Consider the following 27691-nt stretch of genomic DNA (forward strand, 5'->3'; position numbering starts at 1 on the left):
CACAACAAATGGTTTCAGCTTTCTGTGATTTTTTTCAATGTACAGCTCCCCAGGCTTTGCAAGGTGGCAGCAGCAGCAGCAGAGGAGGAGGAATTTGAGGCAGCAGTGACTTCTGGGGTGACAAAAAAGGAGGAAAATTCCTAGCTTTTTTTTTTTTTTTTGGTTTGGTTTTGTTAAGCATGTAAGTGGAGGATTGTGCTACCTTCCAAAAAAATTTTAACCAGTCTGAATTTTATCAGAGACTATCTAGTTTACTCATGAAATACAGCAAAAAGAAATGTAAAAGAAATGGACATAGCAATTTAAGAGGAGACATCTGTCTCCTCTTTATGTTGTTCATAAATTAGCTATTGCATAATCCGGAGGTGTTTGCATGCTGATTTTTGTTTAACCTTGTCTTTAGGTCCTCCTTGATACTCTTTTAAAGAGAATCCTTGTAGGAAGTACAGCAGTTCCACAGGTACTTCACTATGAGTTAATAAGAAGCTTGCTTTGTGTTTTATTTTGCTTCATTAGCAGAAACTTCAACATATAATGCAATTCAGCCTCATTTATTTAATAGCCTTGATGGAAAACAAGTAGCTCTTTGGACAAACTGTCAAGAGAAAGGGGTTGGCTGATTTTAAAGGATGCAAGCCAGTTAGTATTACCCTTCAGTGCCATCTGGTCTGGAAAACTAGCCAAAATACAGTCTGCCAAACTCCTGGAATTCAGATAGGAATCCCTGATCTGAGGAAACACAAGAGATTTCATTGTCCTCCACACTTTCAGAAACCTATTGCACAATGATGAAAGTTGTGCAACTTGCTTGGGTAACCCCTTCACTTCTGAAAGGGTTTCATTTTGTAAAGATATACTGTACCTGTGTAAACAGGGCACAGGTGGACTATATTGTTAGAATAGAAAAAGCCAGTACATTGCCTTTTAAGGAAAAATTATCTCATGCTCAGAGTACTGACATAAAGGAGAGTGACAGAGAGCACATCATCACCAGCTGTCCCAGATAAATATTTTACACCCATAATAGTACTACATTAATATTGATGATATATTGATATTTTCCACTTTTGCTATATAAATTAATGAACTACTGGAACAAACAGCCAGAAGGAGTGGGATGATTTGTTACTCTGTAGCTTCCCCAATTTGCTGTCTTCCCAAGGCTATACGTTATCAAGAATAACAAATGGAATTCATATGGCTCCTTCATTAGCATGCATTAGCTGTATCACAGTGTGCCTCATGGTTTATTAGGGTCAGTTCAGGAGAACCTCCATATCTTCAAACAATCTTCTGTAAAGAAAAGTTAAAAAAAAGAATTAGGATATCTTTAAGGAAAAAGCTTTTCAGTCTGTTTTTGGTCTCTTGTTAAGTTGTAGAAGAATTGACAATAAAAGTATATAATTTGATTATATACATTTTATTATATAAAAAATATATACTTTTATTGCCAATCTTTATTAAATGGTTCACCCTATTAAACTTGTATATAACTTGTATTTTCTAATTATGTTGTTTAGAAATGTACTAGATGATTATCTGTATCACTTTTTAGTCAAAAGACATTTCCTGATTTCTGGAGGTTGCACTCTGTTCTTTCTGTTTACAGTATCCATAGGGGTCATTGTTGTCGGTCTATTTATATATATATTCTATAGAACACAGTCAAGTTTGCCATATCACGTTATGCACAGAAACATCGCAAAATGGGCCCTAGCTCAGTTTATAATCTAACCTAGGCAAAAGGTAGAGAAAGACAATCCCCCATTTTGCCAAAGTTCTATACAGCTCAGTGTCACCTCAGGAAAGAAGACTGTTTCATTTGTAGCACTGTTAATCACTTAGGAGAAAAATAGTGAACAAAACAATAACACTTTTTACCCCTGAATGATCAAATGTGATCTTGAGTTTTCTTTTTTTTATTTTTTTTTTTGCTGGTTTGTCTTTTTCTCCACTGACCAATCAAATTTCTAATATTTAGCTAGGAGGAAAACAAACAAACAAACTTATATTTAGCCTCTCTCAGACAAGAGATTGAAGAACAAATGATGCTTTTACTGGCTTAATGGTTGAGCTACCTGTGAAGAAAGAACCACAAGTATGTAATCAAGCCAGGCAATCCAGCATAGTTTAGCTATTGGTTTGTTTTTACTGTTTTCACAGACAGCTAACAGCTGATGAAGATTTTTAATCATAAATGTTACCACATAATTTGATATCTGTGGACAGTGTATTTGATTTCTTTATATTCTAGAGACTTCTCCTATTCTACTGAACATTTTTGGAGCTCATTAGCACATTGCTGTAGATATGATTACACTTTCAGTTGGCACAGCATTTTCCTGTTGATTGCAGGGTGGTAAATGGCTCCCTTCAGTGCCTTTCTCTCTCATCTGGAGCACAGAGCCTAACTGCTGTGACCACTTATGTGACAAATTTGGCAGATGCAAGATCCCAGATGGAAAGCTCTCAAATCTGTGTTTCCAGTGTAGCATCTGGGTATTTGATTGGCTTCCTGGCTGACTTCTTGTAAGATCTCATGGTCGTCTTCTACACATTTCAGTTATAATAGCTGCAGTGAGAGTTGTGGAGCTGTGTAATACCAGACTATAGACTGGACTTCCAAATTTGCACAAGGCTGTAACTTAATAAATTACCTTACAATATGATATTGATCAGTGAGCTAGTTAGACTTCTGCTTCATTGCTTGAAAGTGAATGTTTATTGAGGAGGTGGAGCATTTGCCTGTCAGTTAGGAGTCAGATTTGATTCTCTGTTCTGTGACAGTTCAGAGAATTAATAATTTTAAAATGCATTGACATGGAATGAAAAATACTAAGTAGGTGCAGGAAATTATATTATTACAAATATTCCTGAACTTGCCACAGACCTGTTCAATTGCAAATATTGTTTTATGTTAACTTTCTTACGAGCTAAAAGGTGCCATTTGTTTTTCACTGTCCATCAGCTGGCAAATAAGATACTGAATATACTAATATTGTAACTAAGCTAGGACAAACCATTAGAATAAGCTAAGGAGTTTCAAATGGATATTCAGTAATCTTTAAATCCTGTTATTTTGCTTGTGACAAACTAGTTTGTGTTCTTCTTTGAAAATACAGTATATGTCTAGAAAGCAGTTCCTTTCAAATCCTTCAAAAAATCTCTACACAGACAATGAATTTAAATTTGTGTTGGATATCATAATAATACCTAACAATAATAATCACAATAAGGTGTCAGGATAATACTACACAGAATACCTCCTCAATGAAACACTCATTAAGTTCAAAAACCATGAACGGTACTTTTAATGTGCTATGGAAAACCTGTAGCTCATCCAAACTGGACTTTTATGCACTTCATGCAGTATCTTCGCTTGTTAAATAAATAAATAATAATTAAAAAAAAAAAAAACATTAATATCAGTAACTGTAAAAGAGCATCTATTAAATATTACTCCTTTATTTTGGAATTTTGAAACTCCTTTTCTTTTTGCTATTTAGAAGAATACAATTATTTTAAGTATATTGTAATGGTATTCTGAGCATGATCGTTAATAAATATAACAAGTAACTTAAACAGCATCAAGCACAGTGATGAAAGTCCTGATTCCTCATATGATACAATATAAGTAATTCAGTAAGGGGCAAATTTCAGGATGCATTCTGGATTCAGAACAAGTATAACCGCCTTCAACTACCTTTAGATATATATACAATTTGAAGATCCAGCAAGTGTTGATATTAAAATGCATAAACTTCCTCCTTAGGAACATGTCACAGCAGAACTGTGAAAGTTACAGAACTGTCACATTAGTTCAAGCAAGGCTTCAGGCTGAAGTTTTTGTGAAGTGTTCAATTGCATGTGTGCCTTCCAGGGAAATGAGACCTCTCACCCTTTCCAGTTGTTACATAGGGATCTCAGACTTCAACTACTGGGGTGCCAACCACTGAACTATGATGACTATTCCTAAATGACTTTGTCTCTTTCTAGCAGTTTGCTGTTTTGCCTTTACAGTAGTCAGGATGACAGGGATGCAAATAATAAAAAAAATCCTTCCTCACTGTGAATTTCTACTGCTGTCCATAACGTGTATAGACTACTTTATCTTATAATATGATTAGACCCTGCATAATTTATGGAGTTTATGTTTATTTCAATAGCAGCAGTATTTTTCAAAGTACTTAAAATTTTACTTTTCTCTTCTGGATTTATAAGTAGTACCACAAAAAAAAAAAAAAAGGCATGAAACTACTTAGCAGGGAGTGCTGTAGCCAAGATATTTTTTTTTTTTTTACACAAAATGAGAAATATGGATAGAGATTAAATTTGCAAACTTGTGAAGATTTACCCATAATAGGCTTTCCACAAACTGTCATGTAGAGATTAAAAAAAAAAAAAAAAACACCAAGCAACAACACAACGCAACACAACCTCAAATGCTTAACTGGAGGAATAAAAAGGCCCACAAAAATTAACTTGCAGTAAGCAATGTAAGCATTATCTAGTCAGCAATGCTGAACAAATCACTAATCGATTTCAAACCATTTGTTACCTCTATAAACTATCAAAATCAGTAACTGACTGATGCTGAGGATAATTTCAGATAGATTACTGCTGTTGAATTGATTTTCAAGGCTTGATTTATTCTCACCAAACATAACGTAGTTAAACTCTCATTTCTCTCAATCTTGCCCTCCAGGTGGTACTAAAGCTAAGAAAGCTTATGTAACAGTCACATGAGTTTAAAAAATATGCAATTTATTGGCATGATGCTTCCTTTATTTGAAAGGTACTCGGGGGGATGACATTTTTGTTGGTTTGCAGTGTGATTTAGGTGGACAGTTTGTAAAATGTATGAACCAACCAGAGTCATGCTAGGGTGTAACATACGCTATGCTCTTAAGAAAATGGAAAACTGTGTAGGAATCAAAGTTTATTCATTACTTGATATTTCAACCAAATTAAGTATTATAGGCTCTGTGTCAGAATCTGGCACCTCATACAGTGATAAAAATCCACAAGAATTTCACTGAAGCTAAACATTTTTTCAGAGTAATGTTGATATCAGTTACCAGTGTTTTGTGCCTTCTCATGATCAAGCTGTTTTATTACCTTTTTAGATATTTAATACTATTCTTGTTATTCAGTGGTTGACTATCTTGCCTTAATTGTACCTTCTAAATATTGGCAGTTATCTATCTGTAGTATTGTATTAAAGGCTACTGTGCTGCTGAATGTTTGCAGGTGAGATGTAAAACCGAAGTCTTATCACTCTTGTCTGTAAAGATCTTATGAAGTTGTTTTGCAAGAATAATGTTACCATCAGTATCTTGTATAAACTGCAGTTAGCTTAATTACATTCTGCCTTCCTAAATTCCTTCTGTTGTGTCATTTTGATAAGACATTTTTCACTTTCCCTCCTAAAACTGTTGTGTAATATTGCTTTATGCTGTTAAACATCTGCTGTATTCCACCCCAGTGGTGTCTGATTCACTGGTAGGTGAAGTGACTGCTGTGTGCCTGGTATATAAAACACTTTGTTATCCTTTGGGATAAATATAAACGCAGAGTGTTGTAACAAATCTGTAGTCACCAAGGACTTTGTGGTTGTCACTATGCTGCGAGTTATAGCAACTGGGAACATTGCAAGCAGCAGTGATGGAACAGTAGAATGTTTTTAAATTTGATGCATCTGACTCTAAACCAGACGAATTCGTAGAAATAGGAATTATGACACACAGTGGAACAGCTGTTACCCATCTCTTAGCAGAAACTGCAAGATTTCCTGACAATGCTGATTACTACTTTTCTCCTGTCACAGAATTATTCTAGAGGCATCCTGAGAGAAGGATGTGTCTTGGAGACCATGGGACCAAAAAAAAAAAAAAAAAAAGTCTAAATCCACCTTTAGTGCACTCAAAATTTCCATGAGCCAACTGGAGATGGGGGAAGTGATATACCCCAGAGAGCTCCACTTGGAAGCATCACATTTTACATAATTGCCACAAGAAGGTGGCTCAGTGATGTTAGTTATCTTGGTAGCAGAATGCAAATACATTACAAGATGGTTATTTGCCTTAGATTTTTCCACATACTTCTTTTGAGAATTTCTCCAGAACTCTCTGCTTTAATGTTCTTAGTATTGTCCCTCGGAAGACAGAAAAGAACCATGAAAACTCCACTCAGAGAACTTGGCACAAAAATTCCTCCAAGATTAGCCAATTGTTGTTCATTTGTTATTTACTTCCATCTGTCTGTTTGCATTTCTCTCTCAAGTGCCCATGAACAAAAGTGAAAATCAACCTTTTTGATTGGATTATAACTGTTTTTTTCAGTGAAGTGTTTATCAGACAACACTATAAAATAAGTTCAGTCTTCCTGATTAATCTGAAAAATTATTCTTGACTCAAAACACACTTGAAAGCACAAAGACGTTTATCTTGTGTGTCAGTGAAAGATAAATCTATATAAAGTCTACTAATTATTAAGGAGTATAGTTCATAAAATTCTATTGCTGCCCGTTGAAATTTGGAGCAGTCTTGCTGCTGATATGTTTCAATTATAAATGAAAAGCTTAATTTCAGCTGCTTGAATAAAGATTCTATCTTTCTTAAACCAAATCATGAATTCATTTCACTGTAACTGCAGCCTTTTGTAGACTACAGTTCAGTGCTGGTAAATTTACATATATACACAATGTACTTGTGGCTGTATAAAATAATACATGTGAAGAGAACCAGAAGGGAACCAAAGAGAAAAAAATGACTGCTTAAGCAAGTACTAGAATGCCAATGATATCAGGTCCCCTTATTAATATTAAGATGAGTAAATAGCTAGTAACATGTTGATTAAAGCAGCTCAGAAGATGCCCTATTGAACTCTTGGGATAATAAATGCCAAAAAAACTATCGGTAAATACAGGGAATTTGTGAGAGAAAGGGAGGCAGAATCAGTGATTTAATGTTATGTGTCACTTTGTTCCTGACTTTTAAGGCAAAGCAGAAGAACTAAATGCATCATATTTATTATAACAGCCATTTTTTCCTTGTCTAGTACAATAAAATGGTGCATTTAAATATATACTATGATATAGTATGCTACAAATGTATAATACATCAAGGAGAATGTAGACACAGTACCCTGCTGAAAGCATAATACTTTTGATTTAAGAATATGTTTGTTCTCTGTAGTGTTCTGAGAAAAAAAAAATAAAAAAAAAAAAAAAAACTTGATAAGTACAGGAATTTTCTTTTATTTCACTTTTTTTCCTTTATGTTAAGCTTTCCTTTTTCATTCTCTTTCAGAGAACATCTGACAGACACCGTGCTAAATTGAGCCTTATGTTATTGTGCTTCAGTCAGCATAACAGGATGGTAATTTATTGATTAAATCTTCAAAAGGAGTTTGTTTGGAAGTTCTCATGATTTGGAAATGGGTTATTTGAACCACTTGGACCTCATAAGTCTCTCTAATTAAGGTAGAAACCTAGTGTGAACTTGTTATTCTCTAAGATATCCAGTCCTTTCCTACAGAAGACATGACAAACAGTTGCTCTCATTGTCTCCCTGATTTTTGGTGGTTCTTACTGAACCTGATTATGGCTACTGTTACAGCAATAGTATGACCAACATCGAGTAAATTCTGTAGCCTAGAGAATCATACAGGCAATAAAGCCTTTATGTTTAGAAAATTTGAGTTTATACATAATATTAATACACCTTGGTATGTTTGTTATAATTAGTAATGAGCAAAATATTTTACCATTTCTACTTTTGGCTTCTAGATTAACCTCCTTATTCCCCAGTTAAAATACTATTTTTCTCTCCGTTTGCAGGCCCTCTATACTGCATTTTAAGGTTTTCTCTATATCTGTATATATATGCATATACTTTTGCCAGGTTTTGACTTTTACTGTGTTTTTTTTTTTATGAAAGCAGCAGTTCTTATAAAATGTTCTTACATATGCAATATGCCCTATCTGCACTAACATACATACATTAAATAGCTAATTGTTCTAGCTTTGTTTCAGAATTGTTTTGTGAAAGATATTCCTTTAAAAAAATCCCAAACCCCATTTCCTTTTTTCTTCCTCATATCATGTTTGTTCTGAGGTTCCTAAGCATTCTATAAGTGTCCTCTTGCCATATTTATCTTTTTAATATTAAAACTAGTAGGGCTTATTAGGATGGCTGTGAAATTAAATCACAGTTGATAATAAAAATGGGTATAATTCATTAGTAAAGAAAACAAAAGATGTTCTTCCAAAGGTCAGCATTCATAATGTAAAATTATTGGTGTGTGAATTAATGGAAAATTGGCTAACATGCTTTGTGATACAAGACTATGACTTCAGGCTACAATACTTAGTCAAAGGCAATTTTTCAAAGTCATGCTCTAGCTGGTACTTTGTTTTTAATAAACGTATCTAAGCAAGATAAGTAATTAATGTTCTTAGAATTAGTTGAGAGATGGGGTTACTGAGATTTTTACCTACAAATGCAGAACAATAAATTATTCAGAAGATAAATATATTTTTATAAATTCTTCTTCCAACTGATTTTTAAAGTTTTGAGCTCCTGAGGAAATAATTTAGATCAGCATCAGTGCAGTAAAAAATAAGCTGTAGTATTACAACTTTAATTTTGTAAATAGTATTTAATACTACTAGTATTAAAAGGTTGGAAAATTTGATTCTGGTGTATTCCAAAAACTCAAGCTAAAAGTCAAGAAATAATTCGTATTTTCTTAAAATTGAGAACAATGAAATTCTCATTATTTTGAGCAATTTGACAAATTTATGATTCATACAAAAGCCTACATTATCTAGTTCCTATCTTACTTCCCCGTGAAACATCTCACATTTCTAAATTATTTCTCTTTGCATCTTTTGCGTCTTCCTCCAAGAAAATCTCCCATTGATCTAGAATCATGCTAGTGCTCCTCCCACCACTTGATTACCTTCATATCTCAGAATTTGAATATGCACAACTTCTATCTGCAAGGGCTGAATACTGATGATTGTCTTTCTGGAGATGTATTTGTGAGACCCTCTGCCATTCTGTAAATGCTGTTAAGAAACTCACTGTTCCTTTACCAGCAGTAAGCCTTCCTGAGTTTGCGGGTATTTTTGATGTTCTTCCCCCCTCCACCAATCCCCTCTTACTCCCCCCCACCCCTACATATACTGGTGTTCCTCCCCCCTGACACATTTGAAAATGCACATAGATGCAAAGAAGCAACATCAACTCACTAGAGAAACAAACTATCAGGTAGATGATCAGGTAGATGAAAGCAATATCCTTTGACTGGTTCCCCAGCACACTTCCACCTTATGACTTAAAGTTTCATTGTAAGTGTGGAGTAATTGCCTAAGGTAACTAGGAAAATTAAACTAATATTCACATTTTAAACAAAAATGTACAGCATTGAAGAGGTTTCCAGGGTAGGGCATAGCTGCATTACCTGAGCATTCCCCAGGTATCCAACCTTAGATGTTACTGTACTAGGGGAACCTGGTGTGCTGACTCTAAGGAACAGTATGGAGTGTAGAATGTTTTGACAAATGCTGTACTCTAGTGAACTTTTGCTCATTATAATATCATTATAACACCAAAACACACCTCCATCCCAAAAGCTACCCACCTCCAAGCTGCGACCACCCCTCAATGAGCACATGCTATGAATTTCTCAGAGCCTATACCTTTAAACGAAGGTGAGAAAACTTTTCACATATCATAACTAAGATATGCTTGACTAGAGTCACTCAATTTCCACCTAAAAGATAGAAAATAATATAAATTGGCTTAAGATAGAGGGGATGTTAGGGAAGATACCATCCTGACTTCTGGGATCAGTCAACAGGCTGAGCTTCTCTTCCTCCCCACCACTGGGACGCTTTTGGGTGAGATTTGAACACTTGGTTATACTGTGTGTCTCCGCAGAAACTTATAAATCTCTATAGAGTCTTTGTGCCTTTTAACGTGTTAATTTCTGGGCTGTGCACCTGTATATTTCATGCATGCTAGCTTGCTTTTGCAGAGTAAATTATTGTCAGCAATCCAAAGAACCTATGTACCTGTTGCTGTAATAAATTGCACTTAACTGCATTGTTCCTAGCCCTGATAGTTCTCACTGAACACGACTAGAGTGAGGGCGTGTTACGTTGTTGGTGAATCCTTGACCATGATAGTTCGGTACCCTGAATCCAACCAGACCCATATAGGTTACTCTGTTACTGGTGAATCTGTGACTGTGATAGTTCAATAACCTGAATCTGACCGGACCCGTAACGGTTAATCAGCTACACCCCTTAACACAACAGCAAGTAACTAGTAAAAAATAGTGGTGACTATAAAGAGATTCCTGAGGGCAAGCAAATAGGAAATACAGAAACCTTACAAATCCCTACAAAGACTGAACTGGAAATTTTTACATATTTTGACACTCAAAGCTTTACACATCAGCCAACTTTGTAGCTGTAAGTAGGTAGGGAGTCACCATTCTCCAGTATTGGATTTGCAAGGAATTGGATGGTTACAAATGATGATGATCAACCAGAAGATAAACAATAACAAGCAGGCTTAATGAATCTTGCAATGTTGTCATCGGCATCAAGGCTTTGCCCACTGGCACAGAACCCTGGATCTGTTGTTTTTCTTGTGCCAAATTGGAATTCACTCCTTAATTAGTTTTTTCCCCTCAGTCATCTTTATAATCCATTTTTCCATCCAAAAATTAAAATTTAGTTCATCACCAAAAGAGTCACTCAGTTTTAACTTACTTCAGAGATAGTCAGACACATTTTTTAAGAATGACATTTCTTTCCATTAAAAAAATCCATATTCATTGTGGTGCAATTGCCTAAAGTAACTAGGAAAATAAAACTAATACTCACATTTTAAAGAAAATGTACAGCATTGAAGAGGCTTTCAGGGTAGTGCGTAGCTCCATTACCTGAGCATTCCCTAGGCTTCCAACCTTACATGCTATCGCACTGGGGAAACCTGGTGTGCTGACTCTAAGGAACAGTACGGAGCATAGAGTGGAGTGGAGATACCACAGCTAGGCTCTGTGACAAGAGGGGGACTTGATTGTTCTTGTGCACACCGAGACCGATAAGCCGCACTTTTTGCTACCCTGAGCCAACGACCTGTCATGTTTTGACAAATGCTGTACTCTAGTGAACTTTTGCTCATTATAATATCATTATAATACCAAAACGCACCTCCATCCCAAAAGCTACCCACCTCCAAAGTGCGACCACCCCTCACTGAGCACGCGCTCTGAATTTCTCGGAGCCTATTCCTTTAAATGGAGACGGGAAAACTTTTCACCAATCATAACTAAGATATGCTTGACTAGAGTCACTCAAGCTCAACCTGAAAGATAAAAAATAATATAAATTGGCCTAAGAGAGAGGGGATGTCGGGGGAAGATACTATCATTAAGGAAGATACCATCATCGGGGAGATACCATCCCGAGGGAATACACCATCCTGAGGACCTCCTGACTCCTGGCATCAGTCGACAGGCTGAGCCTCTCTTCCCACCCCCCCCCCCCCACCCCCCCACCTCGCCCCATTGGGACACCTTTGGGTGAGATTTGAACACTTGGTTATACTGTGTGTCTCCGCAGAAACTTATAAATCTCTATAGAGTCTTTGTGCCTTTTAACGCGTTAATTTCTGGGCTGCGCACCTGTGTATTTCATGCATGCTAGCTTGCTTTTGCAGACAGTAACTACCGCTGGCAATCCAAAGAACCTGTGTACCTGTTGCTGTAATAAATTGCACTTAACTGCATTGTTCCTAGCCATGATAGTTCTCATTGAACACGACTAGAGTAAGGGCTGTTATACGTTATTGGTGAATCCGTGACCATAGTAGTTCAGTGCTCTGAATCCGACCAGACCCATATCGGTTAATGTGTTATTGGTGAATCTGTGATTGTGATAGTTTAGTACCCTGAATCTGACCGGACCTGTAACGGTTAATTGGCTACACCTCCTAACGTGACATGCCTATACAAACCACACAAAAAAGAATCAGGGTTGTATTACTAAGCACATTTGAGATTGAAAACTGTACTTTACAAATGCTTAGGATGTGGTGTCAGTCAGAGGCGAAAGTGGTGCTATGTTCAGCTAAACGCAGTGGGCTAGCAGCATGCTCTGATGGGCTGAGATGCTTTGTTTGGAAGAAAGATCAAAAGACCCAAGAGTGAAGAGATGGAGACGGGTGAAAGAGGTAGGAAACAGTATCCATATGGGGATGTTGGGGATGTAGGGAGAACTGATTTGTTAGTGCTTTTGGACTCCTAATCTTCCTTCAGATGAGCTCACTGGCTTCATCAATTTAGTAAGCAAAAAATCACCAGCTACCAATGAGAGGATTAATAGAAAACAAAGAATGCTGAAAATTGCTTCCTATAAGCATGCACATCACTACTTTGTGCTTTGCAATGTCTGTAGAACTAGAATTATTATAAAGCTATCTATCTGCAATAAATACATAAAAATATGTGGAGATGGAAAGAAATCAAAAATTCCTTTACAGCTTTGGAGACTGGGTAAGCATCCAGCAAATAGCTATTTAGCTAGATTTTGTGGTAAGGCCTGCATTAAATATTTTGCACCAAATCTCAAATCACTTGAAAGGAATTTTTGAGATCTCTCACTAAAGAATTTTTGAGATCTCTCACTAAATTTATAGAATAATTCAGGCTAGAAGAGACCTTGTTAAGTCAGCTAGTTCAACCTCCAGCTCAAAGCGGGATCAGCTATGACATAAGACCACATTTCTCGGGGTTTTATCCAGTCCAGCCTTGAAAGTCCTCAAGGATGGAGGCTGCACAACCTCTCTGGACAACCTGTTCCAGCATTCTCACTGTCCACACAGTGGAAGTTTCTCCTTAAGTGTGAGGTTCAGACTGACTTTAAATTCCTGCAGGCTGTCTTTCATCCTTCCACCATGCACTTGTCTACAGCCTAGCTCCATCTCATTGATAACTTCAAACACCCTTTGAAAAAAATCTCATGCATACAACTTAACATAAAACTTCAGTTTGTGACTTGTGTAAGGTTGGGGAAAGATTCTTAAGGCCTGTGATCCTGAGATACACAAGAGCATTACACAAGAACAGTATGCTGAAAAATATTATAATAATAAAAATGAAGTGACTAAATGCATCAGTTATAGGTTAACATATATATTTCTTCTTTAAGCTGAAGTTTCAAGTTGGAAAACAGAAATCTTAAAGAGTTAAAAAATGATAAAGAAAATGTAATAAGGCCCTTTGACTGTTCTTCTTTTTTTTTTTTTTTTTAAGCATTTATTCAGCAATGCCATATTAATCTGAGGATCAAACATCTCCTTCCAAAGGAGGAGCATTTTTTTTTTTGTTAATTCCACAATCTTTGTTCAAGATACAACTGAGCTCTAGAGTTCTAGTAATGAAACCTGTAGATGTTCAATTAATTCCTGGTAAGGGGAATTAACTGAGTAGTTAATAAGAATGGAATTATAAAACAAAAGCCAAGTAGATGCTACCTTTCACTAAGAACAGCTCTGATTGCAAAGATTATTGAATTTTATCAGATTAGAGACTTCCATTTAGAGTACTCGGCACATTTGTTGCTTAAGCAGTAAAGTTTAGCAGTAAGGGAACTAATGCCAGAAAACCAACTGCTATAAAACATATTGGCTTTTATATAGTTAAAGAAAAACTTTCATGATTTACAAAAAATAGAAAATAATTATGATTTTGTCTCTTCAAAGAATGTGTTGTTCTATTTCTTCACTCCTCTGCAATATGATAAAAGACTCGGTGACAGCACAGCAGCAACAAGAATTCCCTGAATAGGTGGGAACTTGCATTAAAATAACATCTCACTATGTTCTCAGTCCCAGAATCAATGCCTGTTGCTATTCCTCACACACACTGTACTTTTAAACAGGGTATGCGAATATTTGTGTAACCTTGCATTTACTTAATACCTGTTTGGATAAGGTAGATCATGCACTTTTCAAGCTAATGTTTTTTTCTTAGTGATATGCAGATACTTCTCAGTTATGTCAACTACTGGTCTTGTGTTTATATATTTTTTTTATTTACTTATGTTTACATATGTTACCATGAAGATTTAACATTATCCTAAACATATACATTTCAAACTGTAAAGAGATGAAAAATCATTTTTTTCATTTACAGATCAACTTTCTTCAAAAGAATTTAAAGCCATTTATAACTTATGCTAAATTAGCAAAAACTCATTGCTTTAATTTTCCTCACTCTACAGAAGATTAAATTTTGATATCCGTATGTTAAATAACACACAGAATAGGCCTAGATTATATTATTTTAGCATAACCTCTAAATAAATAGTTTCAACAAATTTTATGTAGAGAGAGTTACTCATTGCAAAAGTAGCAAATGACACTGAATATACTACAATTCACAAATTATCTAAGTCTCTAATTTCCAGAATTTTCTTCTGACAGAAAGTATTCTAGAAAGGAGTCGGTAAAAAGGACAATACTGATTAAATTCATGAATAGCTGGAAATAAACAGAATTATAATCTTTCAGAAAGCCTAAATTAAGTACTGTCAAAACAAACCAGTTCTAGCTTGTTGCAACCAGCTTCGATAATATGCATCTTACTGAGACACTGCCTTTCTCCCCTCTTGTTACATACGTATATTCACTTGCTATACACACATCCATATTTTGTCACTGTAATATAGTAACAAGGAAGTAATCCTCGGATGCCTCAAAGTGTTCATCAAAACAAGCCACAGAACATTAATGTTAAAGATAAATTAAAATAGTATTAAAAGAAATTAAAATGAATGTAGTTCATAATCTGTTATACTAAGTGAAATCTTTTTTTTTTCTACTTCAGACAATGACTTTGCTGATCTATGCGCTGCTGAACTGTTAAACTGAAATGCTATGTCACTAAACCAGACATACGGCTATCAGGCAAAAAATGTTTCTCTCTCAAATCACAATGTAAAGCTACGATTTGCATGGGATCACATTCATGAGGATTAATAACTGTAGCTGCAAACAGGAAATGTTATTTTACTGACAGACACCACAGGTAATGGAAATGAACTCTTCGATGCATGAGTCTTTCTTTGAAATAGGAAGATCTCATTCCAGAAATGCATAGTTTGGCTGACAATTTTTTGACATTAACAACTTTGTTTCAGGTAAAAGAAGGGTAAATTACCTGTCTTTGTATATACAAAATCATTGCAAAGAACTGAATTACAGGAACATTTTATGCAGGGAAGGAATGAAGTTCTATATTTTAGTACGCTTGGATACATCAGTGGGAACCATGAACTCCTGTGCTGTAATCTTTTTTACTGCTGTGATGTTGAGCAGATCAGTAAAACTATGCTTTTTTTTTAAAAAAAAAAAAAATATTCTAGTCCAAATTGCAAACACTCCTCATTAAGAAATGAATTGGAATAGCATGTCTAGAACAGAGATTTCTGGTATAGGGCTTAATTAGAAAAAGAGTTATCTTCTAATAAATTAACCAAACTGGGTAAGATATATAACATTTATATAAAATAAAGTCATTAAAAGAGCAATGACTACAAAGAAAATGATTTAAAATGATTAAAGTCAGAAAATGACAAAATAAAGACAGCATCCTTAATTCTTTCATTTTCTTTATATACATTCATATATATCTCCAATAAAGGACAGCCAGCTATTTTTATAATGAATCCTTCCTTTCACAAGTGTGTAAACTGGATAACACAGAACATTCATCATGTGTGGCTCCATGACTAAATTGTTGTTTGCCACCCAGACTTTGCAAAACAAAAATTTTAATCACTTTATCAATTATTTCTATTTTTTTCCTATTGCTAAAAGCAAAGCTAAAAAAAGATAACTGTATCTGTAAGTGCCCTGAGAGAGTTAAATTATATCAGTGTATGCTCATGTTAACTATTCCCACTTCCCTGGCTGAAATATAGGATTGTAGCTGTTTTCAATGTACTCCTAAATGTCACGCGCTTAAATGTTAAAGCAGCAATTCTCTTCCTCTGTGAAGAAGATGGGAAAATGCATTTTTGTAAATCACTTGCAATTTAGTTAGATTAAACTTTCCTTTATTCGTGTAGTTAACCAGCATTTCAAGTATTTATTCTGGGACAAATAGAGGCATACTGAGGAAAAAATAGGAGAGAGTATAGGAAAGAAAGGAGACAAGCAACTAGAAAAAATCTATCTGCTGGATTATGGTCTGTCACATTTTTCTCCCTGTTTCTCTTCTTACAGGCAGACAGCTCTTAAAGTTTTAGTTACATGGTGTACTATCTATTACATCTAAACAGTATAGATTACACTTAGCTTTATCTGTGTTAGCAAGATATATTTGGCCCTAGAGTAAGCACCATAAAGATGAACAAGTAATAGGGATACTTTACACCAAGCAAGCATAAGTCTTTCTACATTCAAAAACGAATGTTTGTTTTCAATTGACAGTTATTGTCAGTTCTTTCTAAACGTATATATGGACTATAGAGTCCAATAGAAACAATTATTAGGCTTAGTACATGAACCATTTGATGAAATTATCATGTATAAACACAAAGTCCAGAAGCAGTGTCAAATTTCACTGTTCTGTTTGTAGTTCTGTTGTTTCTGGACTTTTCTACATATTAATTCAAATAATAATGATCTAGTTCAAATCAATTTTTGGTGTTGTTTCATTTAAACTATTTGAGAACGTAAATTTAAATTTGTCTTTTTACTACACAGCAGTCAGAAGCACGACTGTTTAAGGACTGTATTATACAGATGGGAATAATAAACACTGGAGCACTAGGTCTAGTGATGAAAAATAGAAGAATCATCATTTTAGCTTGACCATAAGGTATAATTAGAAACAAAGTGTAAAATTAGAAATACAGTGTAAATTTCTGTGTATATGCTTCAAAAATATTTTCTGACATATGAAATTTCATTTATTTACCGATTTATTATCCTTATCACACTTACATATACAATACCCTTTAGAAAACAAAGCTCTTTAAAACCAGCAATTTTACTTCTGAAATGTCTCAACTGTTCCAATATGCCAAGTTTTCCAACATAATTATTCAATTAATTCATTAGTTATTCACAAATAAATGATTGATGGAATCTGAAAATAAAACTATTTCTGATGAATTGTGCTAAAAGTAAATAAAATTTAAAAACTGGCTTACTTTATTATCGTCCTGCCAAGTGACTTCTAAATATCTGTACTTGTATTTAGTGCTCACTCAAAACAGGAATATAGTTATTTGGTAATTTCAGTTACAGAAAATAAGTTTCTTTCTTTTTTTTTTTTTTTTTTTTTTTTAAGTGTGAGGTATATGAATTAATAACACCTAAAAAAGATCAAGCATATTAGCGATATGAGCGTGGATCTTCAAAGAAGTAAGCATATATAGCACATTTTCTATATTGACTATTTTGGACTCCGGTTCATTCAAAAGGTCTACAGCAGACTTAAAATGATCTACTCAAACCAAAAGGATTCATGAGGTGTTTCATCTTAGGGAACTATGCAGTGTCCAGTGAAAAAAGACATTCTGGGGGAAACTGCAGACATTCTCAGCTCTTCATCCACATATTATAATATTTTATTCATCAATATGAGTCTAATATCTTAACAAGAGTTTCCAAAAACTCATTTAAACTCATTTAAGTAAAGCTTTGAAACAGGTGGCTAGAAGATTGCTCTGCCATTTATTTTTAGGGTGGCAAGGCTGTTTTCCTTTTTTCTGGGAGGATTTCAGAAGACAAAGTGATACAGAAAAAAAGATATGGACGAGCATCTCCAGTCTTAATAAAATTAAGATGAGCATTTCACAAACTGTTTACGTGATTAGCAGTAGATTCTATTCATTTTCTGCTTTGTTGAACCACTTGTCAGATAAGAATCTCTTCAACAGAAAATACTTCCTTCCTTAGAGTTTATTGAATCTGCAGCCAGTATATTGCTTTTGTTATAATATCTTTAAGTTAAAAAAATAAAAGCTGCTTTAAAGATAGTTTCTTCTAAAGTACTTCATAATTTATAATACACTAATCTAGTGTGAAATACAACTGCTCTGATTTTTCCAGCATGTTATATACTCTTTTTCCTGTGTAAAGAAGGGAGAAAGATACAAGGACAAGCTGTGAGACACTTCAAGACTGCTTCAATTAATGAAAGCCCACAATTCTCAGACTCTATCATTCTACACCAAGTCTCTTCCTTCTTTTCCCCTTCAGAAAAGATGGAAAAGAAACCTTCTTTGCCTCCTTCCTTCACTTGGAAGCTCACAGCTTGACTGAGAAGTAGACATGCATTTGTTAAGGAAAGGACAGAAAAAAACATGGGTAGAGAATGCAGTGAAGAATCATGGGATTTTAGGGGCTGGGCCTCTTGACTGCAATATAATTGTGACTTCATGCATTTCTCTCAGATCAGATATACAGACTATTTATATTAATTCAATCCAGTCCATCAAACTAGCACAGTACTTTCCTGACTGCTGCAGATACTGTAGGGAGGACCTTGATGCTCGATGCAAAATGTCATCATAAAGCAAATTTAACGTCTCATCAGCCACAACTGCTATTGGAGCGTTCAACTTTTCTTTACTTGTTGTTTGTGCTTCTATTTCCAGCCCCACAATTCATGAATAGAACAACACAAAGGATGTTTAGGCTTGTGTAACAATCCTTTTTAAGTTAGAAGTGATTTACATATGTTCAAGCCACCTGTTTTCCTGTTAGTATATCATGGTAACAACTGTACTGAAAAATGAATGTTGTGAAGAAGTTGTCAAGAAGACAACTGAAGGTAGCTACTTCTGTCTTCAAGAAAGGCAACAAGATACATATCTATATTCCTCTTAACTCAGCTTTTTGTTCTGTTTCAGCACCTTTTGATTTTATAGCCACCTGGTTATTACCATCACTTTTTAAATGTATTCTGAACTCATTTCTGTCATAGACATCTAAGTTTAACGACTGGAGACCTCTGCAAACAAGGCCATTACTTTTGCGTAGTGCTTACTGCTGAAAAGCAGCTCAAAGAATGCTGCCTTTTTTTTTTCCTTTTCTTTTCTTTTTTTTTCTTTTTTTTTTTTTTTAATTCCTGCTTGAGCTGGCAGAGTTGATCTGTCTGGCACACACCAAACTGTAAGGAAAGGGAAACTGTATCAAGTTAAGAGCAAGCCTTAGGCATTTCCATATTAGCTATGGAAAGCACTTTCTGCCTGCCTGACCAAGAAAAGAAACAAAGAAATCTATCATAGATAGCTTGTGAGCTTCCACGAATTATTTTAAATAGATATCTTACTCCATGGTGACTTAAAACACTGAAGAACTCTTCTCACTTACTATTTTCCATTTGCTTCAAGCACAGCAACTTTGAACTACATGCCCAAAGCCAGTTTTGATAAGCAAGGCATCATCTTCTTGAAGGTAAGAGAAACTTTTTTTTTTCTTAAAGTGAGCTCCCTTGGCCCTTGATTTCAGACAGTGCTTCAAGCTAGCCTCTTAGGCTAACTTCTCAAAAAGAGAAAGTGCAAGGTGAAGCAGCAGTCTTTACAATTGCTCAGGAAAATAAGTGCAGTTAGAGTTTTAAGCAAACCAAAAGTCATTAATATACAGGGACTAATCCAGGTCTCCTCAAATGACAATTTTATTTTGGCTTTACTGGGATACAGGATACAGTGCAAACTCAGCTTTATGAAGAGTTTGGAGAAGGCCCAAACACTTTTTTTTTTTTTTGAACCAAAGGATTTCATAAACAGAACTTTTATCCTAGGCTGGCTATTTCAATAGAACTTATAATAAGACTTGCTGTGCTGAAGATAGACCCTAAATGTATAATCCCTGCTGAGCCAGCTGGTTAGGGGAAGCTGCCACCCTGTCTGTAGTTCTCAGCAGGCATACAATTTAAACACTGGGGAGTTTAGGTACTCTCCGTAACACTAAGCTTTCTGCTCCCAAAGAGCTTAGAAGTGCAAAGCCAGCGAATGTAACCTGTCTTCTGTTAATACCACACTTGGGTGTGCTTGAATTCCATAAACAGAATTCATATTTTACTTTTCCTCTTTTGTTTTCCCTTCAAAAATAGACAAGTAAATCCCTGTGAATATAAAAAAGCCTATTTTTTTATAGGCAAAGAGACCCATGAATAAAATACAGTTTAAAGTAAATTTCAGAAAACATACACAGCCAGAAGTTGCCAGAATGCTTCAGAGTGAAGCCAAGCAATTCTTTACTTATTGTTCAGTCAGTTGCTTAGAAAAACACCTTCCCTTTTTCAAAAATTATGTCTCCGTAGAGCTATAGTAGGAAATTATAAAATTGTATTACTAAATTAGGAAGAAACTACCAAGAATTGCCATGGGGTATTTACCATGTTATCACTGGATAACACAGTAGTGTCACTGTGACTAAATGTGTTATTCCTACAGTTTTCAATAAAATAAACACATAGTTAGTACTTAGGTATTGTTAAAACACGTTACTTCTTTGACCAGAGATCACTCCTTTAACAAGATTTTTGGTATTTGTTTCCTCTTTTATTAGTAGGGAAAGTATATCTTGAAATGTGGGATTCTAAACTGAAAATATACTCTTTAATTTGTAATATAATTAAGAGCAACCCTTTTTAGCCACGGTCCTTTTCAATGGTAAAATATAGCTCTTCTCCCACTATAGTTTCCAAACTAGAATTTAATTATCAGAATAACTACCACATTGTTCTTTTACACTCTGTATCCACAGTGTCCATTGATTTCAGACTGAATTGGGGTCCTGGACATTGAGAAGAATAAAATCTATGTCCTTAGTTAAGAGTAGCTTTAAGTTTTCTCAGGTTAGCTCAGTAGCAAAGGAATCAGTGAATGCTCCTTGAGGCAGGAGGTTGCAAGTGAGATCTAGCATTCTGTTATTGCTTATTAATAAAATATTTGTATATGCTGTATAGAACAAACTACATGGCTAAATACAAGAATTCAAATTTTAGGTGTCAGGATGCATAGACCTCTGTGATGGCCATAGAGGTTCCCTCCACTGCCAGTGAGTGCCTCCTGCCAAGGCATGGGCAGGTAGATTGGGCAAGGAGATGTAAGATACAGGTGCTGTTGACCTTGAGCTAACAAATGCTGTATGACAATTCCTTATCCCTCTTCAGGATTTTGTCATGTGAAAACAGGATTAACTTCTGCTTAATTCCCCCAGGTACCCCCCTTGGAGACAGATACTGATATCCTTTCCTTCAAAGAACTGAGCAAGCGTACCTGCTTCTTTCCACCCTCACTCCAACTGCAACCAGATTAGGAAGAGGAAAAGGATATTTTCAGTAAGTGGTATTTTCTTTTATGCATTAGATTAATGGACAGAATATAGGCTGAGGAAACAGAAGCCCAGGCTTCTGCTTGGAAAGGTCAAAACACAATATATCACCTTTGATGACACCACTGTAAGTATCAAAGACCTAGTAATTAGGCTGCACTGTTATGCATCAAGAAATTTATCAACACTCTTTTGGAAATCTGGTTTTCTTTGTTCATTACTGTAAAAAGAGACTATAAAAGCAGGCATAATTTTGTAACCTATCTGAAATAGAAGCAGGTTGTTTGGCTAACATCACAGTTCACAGCTGAGAAGCTTCAGAGTACCAGCCCTGATGCAGACAGTGGCTAAACGGATGGGCGATAACTTCAAGCCACATTACTTTGATTGATCTTGATCATCCTGCAACACACTTAATATCAGAAAAATTAAGATTCATTAAGATTCAGATTTGCTTTAAAAACTTGAGTTTAAATTTGTGTTTACTTCTTCCAAACACTTCCAAATCTCAGTTTAGGATTTCAGCAGCCCATTATTTGCTATTCTGAGAGCAGTTCATCTTGTTATTTACATTGATAACATAGATTTACATCTATACTTTTCATTTTGGAAGCAGATATAGTTGTTCACCACTGTTCTAGATTTCTGAACAGACGCGTTCAAATAATGTGTTGATAGGCATGCAAGGGGCAAAATTTATTGTGCTATAGAAAGGAGAAAAATGCTAACCTTCACTAAAGCAGAAGGGGGATTTGAATAAAAACTAGCATAAACTATAAAATGTTTGTTCACAACTAAAGAACATTACCAGTTCTTGTATATTGTAGATCCCAGTTTAAGACGAATATTAGCTGAAGACCTGCTTGATTTAAAAAAAAATAATAGAATACAAATCGCAATTTTGCCAAATATTACAAAATACCATATCACACTTGCACTTTTGGGTACTTTTAATTAAAATTGAATGGAATTACAATTTGATTTCAGAAGACAGTCAAGAAAACATGGATGGTCACCTAGTAGAAGTTTCAAACAGCAGCAACTGCAGAGAAAGTGATATGACAACAATTTGTGGTTTACTGGAATCTTTGGATTATTTGTTGTAGATTTTGAAATCAAAGGGAATGTCAGTAATTTAGTTGAGCAAGGAGGTACTGAAGTTACTTCCATATGTGTAAAATACAGGGAAATGCAATGGGATTACCTGGAAGTTGATAGGGAGTAAACAAAATATGATGTGGTTATTCTTGCAGAATGACAAGAAACAAGATTTACATAAGGAGAAGGATGAGATCCTATCAAGGAGTACTAAGGGGCTGTTTCAGTGGAAATGAAGTTTGAAGCTTCAGTGCAGATAAAAGCTTTGACCCAAACAGACTCTTTACAGGATAGTTAAACACTTATATACCATGTTCCATATACCATGTTCCAAGTAATTTCAGAGGAAAAGAAGCCATTTCTTGTTGAGCTAAACCAAATGATGCAGTAGTAAGTATAAGTAAATCTACTGCTTTTTGGCTTTGCTTTTTTCCTTTCCTGTCTGTCCTCCTGCCACTCCACCATTCACTTAATTTCTGTGACTATTTGTATACTGCACTAAATGACGTTGAATTTGGTTTGCTCGCAATTTGAAATGTTTCCTAGCACTGCAAAATTATAAACTGTGGAATTTATATTCCCAATATTTATTTTAAAAATCCTTTAATAAGTAGGAAGTGGGAGCCACTACCAAATTCATTACCATGAATGCACTGCAGACAGGCTTTGGAAGTGTCATTTATATACCAAAATCTGTCTTCGGCTTACTCTTCCTAAAAAAAGTTAAATTTAAAAAAAAAATAAATCACAGAATCACTTGAACTTGGTCAAACCTAGATTTTTTTTCTGCATGTATAGAAAGGTATAAGAAATACATAGAAAACTCTGCAAAAAATGTTCTCTTTTGAGGCTCAGAAAAATATTACTGCATAAACACATTTTTCCATATTATACTGTGGTTTTCTCACATACAAGTAACAAAAAACCTACTGAAATCTCACAGTAGACACACAGTATGAGTAAATACTTAATCAAATCCAAACTGCTGAGTAATGGAGTCTACACACTTAAAAAACAATGAGAGAGCTCAGAACCTAAGAAAACAGCCCTTACAAGACAGACAGCTGTGCAGACAGCTATCCAAATTGTTTTGGAAGAGAAAGCCCAGAAAATAGGACAGGTTTACGAATAAAATATAGAAGAATTCCAGGATGGAATTTAAATTTAATCTAGTCTGTTCCACAAGGGATATTAAGCTATCCAGAAATACTCTTAGATAGGCATTTTGGGGGAAATAAATATCATTAATATGACCTGGTGTTAACCGATATTATATAGAATATGGGATAGAATTTTGCCTTAAAGCAAAACTTAGGCAAATGTCACAAGAATACACATTTAGGTGAGCTGTGTGAGTCCTCTGTCAGATTTGCCTTTTGGAGCTGTCTTGGTATTTTTAAATAGCTACACTAATGAGGCCACGGAGACAGACGACGCATCATGTTACCTGCGTGGGACACATTACCATTTTCGGTTTACATTAGGGGTGTACTTTTGAAGGAAATCCCTATCATTCCCATTTAGTACACTTTGGTTCATGTCACAGAGCAGCCCAGGAACACAAAAACAGGATTCTTGTTTTAAAGAACTGAAATAGGATTGTACCTAATCTACTGCACTGCACCTACTAATGGTCATTGAACTACTTTGAGTAGAACTACTTTGAGACAAAAAAAAAATCCTCCTCTTTCAATAAAAACCAGAAGAAAATGAGAATTCTTTAGTTAAGTTTCAAGCACAAATTTCTGCTGCCTACAGACTGACTCCTTATGAGCCACAGAGCTTGCTAATGAAGACAAAGCCTTTTTTTATTATTCAGGAGGCTTGAATTTCTTACTTAGCTAAGGAGGTAGACCATATAATGGGTTGGTTCAGAACAATTCTGTAATATAAAGGCTTAAAAGAATAAAGTCAAGTAGTATGACTACACCTAAATTGCAAAATAGTCTTGTTGCAATATGAATAAAATATTTTGATGCTACTATTGACTGAAAGTTCTAGAGCCGTAAGAGTAGCTTTCTCTAACAATATTAAAACTTAAAACAATTCAAGTATTAATACTTTTTTTACTGTCCAAAAATATAAAATCAAATATTTTGTAATTTTACATCTTTGCAGCCATTATGCGTACCATTAACTTCCATTTCATATTTTGTTTTTTGTGCTTTTAACAGTCAGTAGTAACACAGATTTAATTTTGCAGTAATCACTGCAATCCTAGGCTTATGCTTCAAAATATATATTAGAGTGCAATAAAAACATCACTTTTAAGCACTCACATATTCTTTCCAACCTGAGTTTAAAGCAAGACTTTAGACAATGTACTTCTCATATAAATTATGGCAACATTGACAACATATAAATACATAAACCAAGAAAATTTTTCAAAGTATTTAATCAAAAAATTTCTGTTTCTTCATATAAAATGAAAATCATCACAATTTAGATATGTTGATGTCTAAAGTACCTAAGAAATAAAGCAGGTGCAAAAGGAACCTCACAGATGGATTGCATGAAGAATTATAGTGGAATTCCAAAAATTCTATTCTATTCTAAAAAACTATTTTTAGCTCTGCTATTAATTTGCTATGCAATCTGAGTAGGTCTTTTCATCTGCATCACCAAGATTCGGGTGAAAGCATTCAATGGACACAAAAATAGTTCAATTGCAAGACACTACTTTTCCTATGTTTGTAGGCCTACTTTTTAGGCCTGGTGCATGAACATAACATACCCCAGCCCCCCAGTAGTGCTAATACTGTGATTACTACTAAAATTCCTCTTACTGGTTAGACACCATGTTGTAAAGGTGAGAGAAGAGATTTGTAAAAGCAAGACAGAGAACAGTGCCTATTCATAAACCTTCACCCTTCAGAGAAACCTCAAAGCCTGCTAGGGTATTTCCTGACCTTAGCTGCTGCTGACTGGCAAGATCTGCCTATAGCTCTTCACTATGGTCTGTCACACTGACTCTGCCTTAGGTGCTCTCATGTCTATTCATCCTTGTTAGAGTATTTATGACATAGTCAAACCCAGTCCATTATAAGATTTTCCCACTTATCTAATGCCTGTTATAAAAGATGTATCCATCGTGCCGGAACAGATCAGTACACTCACACCATGCATAAGTTAGGGAGTAGAGCAGTAGTTGGATTGACTGCAGAGGGGAGGGAAAGAAGAGCTGTTGCCATGGAATCACTACTTAGAGGGCCTAAAATTGTTTTACCTTGGGTACCTTAATCACCAACTTTAATCTTTGCAATGAAGCAGAAGTAGCCCCTCCTGTTCCAAGTGAATGAATGCCAGACTTTCTCCACAACAATTAGTGGAGAAATGACTTTTTCCTTATTGCTGCAAATTTATATAGCTGTAGACGGTTGCTATGTAAAATACCCTGATTCCATGGCAACTTAGAAAGTTTTTATAGGTGAGGACCACCGGTTTATCCAATTTGAAACTCGCAGCTTTATCCTTCTGCCCAGTGATACTCATCACAACTGCAAATTGTGAAACATTTTTTGTGCCTCACACTTTGCCAATTTACATTGCATTGTAAAACACAAGTTGCTGATGCAGAATCCCCTTTTATTTTCCTCAAAAAGCTCAAAATCAAAAAAAAAGTCAATATTTTATACTTATAAAAGTACACTTTTATACTTTATCTCTCTCATTACTCTAAAATGGTGTTGCTCTAACCAGCTTTTAATGGATTAAGGATGCCTGGCCTCATCCTGCTTTACTCTACTATCTTTCATGTGGAGATCCTACCTGTGAAGGTCATGTGTTACAGTATTACTTCAGTATTTAAGTACAGATCCTGCATCTGAGTTTTATTCGTTAAATCAGAGACATAATATCATTTACACACCTAATTTCCTGGTCACTTGCTATATTTTTCATGTATGGATCTCTTTTTTCATTTGCAAGTGGGATTCTCAGACCTCTTCTGACTACTACATACATTGATCCATAACGAGAAGGGGCAGTCCTTCTCTGATGGGGGACTTCTTACCTGAATTGAGAAATTTCATCTCCTGATAGCAAGATGATAACAATCCTACATCTTCTGCACTGATGCCAATTGCAGTCAATAAGCAAGGATGGTAAGGAACAGCTTGAAGCTTCCAGATTCTGCTCTCACTGCCATGAATATGCCTTAAAGTCATGTGGTGGAAAGGCAATTTCAATGTAAGATGCTCACATAACGCCACTAACATATGCTATGCCAGCAGATAATTGATTGTAGCATAGCCTCTGCCATTTTTCTTTCGTCCTGACGTTAGAGCTGACAATTTTTGAATGTTGAACACTGGAGTAGTTCTAGATAAACCTCACATTCACAGAAAGTAACTGTGACAAACTCATTGTGATTGCAATAGTGAGTCATTATCGATGTACAGATTAATTGCAGCATTGCACTTATACGTGCAATGTATCTGCATGCACACAGCAAAAGTTTTGCCGCAGGCCCAGCAGTCCGGGTTGGCAAGCATCTGGGAAAGCAAACAGCTTCCACAGAAACACCTGAGAAACCATTCTGTGTAATACAGGATTTTGGCAACTCCCTTTGATAACAATTTGATTTGATAGCAATAAGCACTTATATGACTATCAGTTCTTCTTGAATGCAAGGGATTCTCCATAGGATTTCTCCCAAGAGTTGTCTGAATTTGTCAGTACTAAAGGGCTAAATATATAGCGTTGTTCTTCAGTTTCCAAATTCATACCCACATGGAGTGACTATTAGGTTGATCTGACTGCACCTGAATGTTGTTTGCAAATCACCAATATTTTCTTGCAGAAATATGTGAGCCAAATCTTTATCCATTACAGCCGTACCGTGCAGAATACCCTGAAGAGACTGGAGCATCTCTCTAGATCCCTGGACAACACCAGTGCTGCTACTCCGCCTCCCACTGCCGCACTCCAGAGCTTACATCCACAGCCCACAAGAGCGTTCTTATTTTCACTTCATCCGCCTTATGCTTACTCCGTGACACCCTGGCCTCCCCGCCCCGGAGCTCGCTGGAGCCCACCCTGCGAGGCAGTGACCGGTCATCGCCTCACAACGGCCGGGCCCCTCTCAACGGCCGCCGAGCGACCGTTAGAGGGCGCGCGTACGGCCCGCCCTTCCAACCGCCCCGCGCACGACTGCCTCAGCCCCTGCCCCGGCTGCAGCCTCACCACCAACACCGGCGGGATTTTTCTTGTAGTTG

General features: G+C 35.7%; 1 long non-coding RNA gene across 1 annotated transcript; it reads right to left on the reverse strand.

Annotated features, from left to right (window-relative positions):
- Positions 1-283: 283 nt before the first annotated feature.
- Positions 284-27453, reverse strand: LOC106044269 (uncharacterized). Its single transcript, XR_001212192.3, has 3 exons — positions 27315-27453; positions 26488-26630; positions 284-1293 (listed from the first exon to the last, which is right to left on the reverse strand). It is a non-coding gene; the product is annotated as an uncharacterized lncRNA (long non-coding RNA).
- Between the last annotated feature and the right edge of the window lie 238 nt (positions 27454-27691).

The sequence above is a fragment of the Anser cygnoides genome, chromosome 5 (assembly GCF_040182565.1).
Source record: "Anser cygnoides isolate HZ-2024a breed goose chromosome 5, Taihu_goose_T2T_genome, whole genome shotgun sequence".
NCBI lineage: Eukaryota > Metazoa > Chordata > Aves > Anseriformes > Anatidae > Anser > Anser cygnoides.